Here is a 3,127-nt window from a genome sequence, read left to right as displayed (position 1 = left end):
TACGTGAAAGATAGGCAACATCATCTTCATCAAGGTCCTCTTCATCTTGGGAGTCAACTTCTAAAGAGATGGTCTTTAAAGCTATACTCTTTTCTTTCTTTTTCTTCTCATCCTCCATGTTTTTCTTGATCTTTATCTCATGCGTCAACAACGAGCTCATGAGTTCATCAATGGAGAGAGATTTGAGATCCTTTGTCTCTTGAATGGCGGTGACTTTGGGCTCCCATTGTATAGGCAAAGACCATAATAGCTTCTTTATCTTCTCAAGATTTGAGTACTTTTTCCTAAGTCCTTCTAAAGCATTGACAATGTTAATAAATCTAATAAACATATTGGAAATAGCTTCATTTTCATCAATTTTAAACATTTCATATTGATGAACTAACATTCAATCTTTGTTTCTTTTACTTGACTAGTTCCTTCATGAGTAATTTCTAATTTATCCCATATCTCTTTGGCGGTTTTGCAAATAGACACTCTATTATACTCAACTTCATTCAAAGCACAAAATAAGCAATTAATAGCTTTGGCATTTAAAGAGCATGCTTTCTATTCATTTATTGACCATTCTTCCTTAGGTTTTATAGTGCTAACACCATCAACATCTTTTGTTGGAATTTTAAAACCTTCCTCAACAATATCCCATAAATCATAATCAATAGAAAGCAAGAAAAATCTCATTCTATTTTTCCAATAACTATAATTAGTACCATTAAAGAAAGGAGACTTTGTAATAGATTGACTATCGGTAAAAGGGATACAACCTAAAGTTGCCATAGCTAAAAAACAATTAAATTTATCAAGAAATAAATATTTCAAGAAGAGCAACCTGCCCTGATACCAATTTTTGGATTGATATGGCAACCCTAGAGGGGGTGAATAGGGCTTAATTAAAAAAAAAATTAAATAACCCAATTAAACTAATTAATACACTTTTTATAAATAATAAGAAAAATTCAATTTATGCAACAAATAAGATGACAAAAATGTGATAATTTAATTCTATTAAATTTTAGCAAATAAATAAGAACAAACTAAAATACAATAAATTGCTTAAATTAATTGCAAAAATAAAAAGGAAAGAGTTAGAGAAGAAGACACCGTAATTTTTATAGTGGTTCAGCCAAACTCGACCTACTCCACTCCCCAAGCGCCTCTTAGGAATTTGAATAAAATCTTTCCGACTCTTTCCACGGATTAGAGCCCAACTGTTACACCATCACTCCTTTTACGGGTTAAGAGCAAACTCGATCCTTTCCACGGTTTAGGATCAAACTGTTATAAATGTTGGAATTTTTGAAGAATACAATACAACTCTCACTAGAGTGGATTTACAAGTTTAAGCACTCAACAAATTTATCCTTACAATAAAATAACACTCACTCAAGAATAAGATAAAAAATTGGGAACTTAGAGAGAGCAACAATGGAACCTTTGAGTTTTGGAGGATCATGAAATGTAAAATTTGTTTGTTTAAAATTTGGAGAGGAAGATGGTTTATATAAAGATGGAAATTTTTTTTTTGGAAACCACAATTAATTTGGACCATTGAATTTTAGAAAAAAAAAATCAATGGTGGAGATTTTAAACTAAACTAATCATTAGATACAAATAAAATATAAATATTAAATTCCTTTTCTTTTTAAATTCATTTTCTTTTTAAAATTAATCCAAAAAATAAAAAAACATATTATGTGTCAAAAACTAGCCGTTAGACACAAACATAAAATAATATTAAATTCATTTTCCTTTTAATTCATTTTCTTTTTAAATTCATTCTTTTTAAAAGTCAATCCAAAAATAAAAAAACATACCATGTGTAAAAAAAACTTGCCGTTAGACACAAACATAAAATAATATTAAATTTATTTTCCTTTTAAATTTCTTTTAAATTTCAATTTTTTTATTTTAAATCAATCCAAAAATCAAAAGTTTGTCATATGTTAATCTCTTAATGATCCACCATTCAACCAATATGTTGCTACATGTCTATATTCAAATGGTCTGGTTATGCCATATCATTCACCACGATATTTTCTCTATAGACTTGTTTCGGTCATATCATCTTGTTTTAGCTCCGATTTGAGTGATTCAAGAGGTGTTGGAATCGTTGTTTCGAGTTCTACGCTATGGACATATTAAAATACTAAGATTTTCAGTAATTAAAAAATTGAGTTTGTTATCATCAAAACATTGATTAATTAATTAATTAAAATTAATTAATTTGAGATTAAGAGCCAAAAAACCAACAATAACATCCTCTAAAAAAGGTTTCTTGTTGGTGACGAGATTGTGGTAGTCACCTAATCCAATAGTTGTGAGGAGGGTTGAAGCCACTGGATCACTGCGTAATAGGTACTTCAAGAGATTTTAGAGACAATGTACAAAGAGATGGAGTTTGAGAACGATACAAATGCTGTGGGGTCGATCAGTTTTTTTATTAGGTCTTTCTATGTTAATTTTGACTTTATTTGTAAATGTATGAACTTGTGAATTTTATAAGAGCAAATGTAATTTTTCTTATGAGCAAATTATGTTTATCTAATTTTGTATATTTCCATATTATAAGGTTATAAACAATTGTGTGTATATTTTCATATTAGACAATTGTATGATTAACATGCATCGTATATCGAGTAACATACATTGAGTATTAAGTAACATGGACTAAGTATCGAGTAACATGCATCGAGTATAGTGTAACTTGCATCGAGTATCGTTTAACATGCATCGTGTATCGAGTATTGTAAGTTTAGTTAATGTTTATCGAGTATTATCGAGTAATTGTGTATCGAGTAAGGTGTAACATAGATCGAGTAACGAGTAACGTGTAACATGGATCAAGTATCAAATATTTATCAGAATACTTACTTCACTTTATAGAATGAACAAAATGTAGAGTGATAAAAATTCCAGGTCAGCATATTCTATACATTATTTGACATCGATTATGTCTGGGTCCCCTGAGTCTCAGTCCTTACCTGTTTGTTGCGTTTGGATGTATCAAGTGGTTTGTTGCACTTTTGTCTATTATGTCTCGGTTGGCCACATTGTCCACATTTATTTAATGTGACATGTTCTCTAGTAGACGGTATCCTAAACATGTATTTGAAATATTGTAATTCTT

Source organism: Benincasa hispida, chromosome 10, assembly GCF_009727055.1.
Source record: "Benincasa hispida cultivar B227 chromosome 10, ASM972705v1, whole genome shotgun sequence".
In the NCBI taxonomy this organism is placed as follows: Eukaryota; Viridiplantae; Streptophyta; class Magnoliopsida; order Cucurbitales; family Cucurbitaceae; genus Benincasa; species Benincasa hispida.
The sequence above is the reverse complement of the archived record's forward strand: the minus strand, read 5'-3'. Positions refer to the sequence as shown.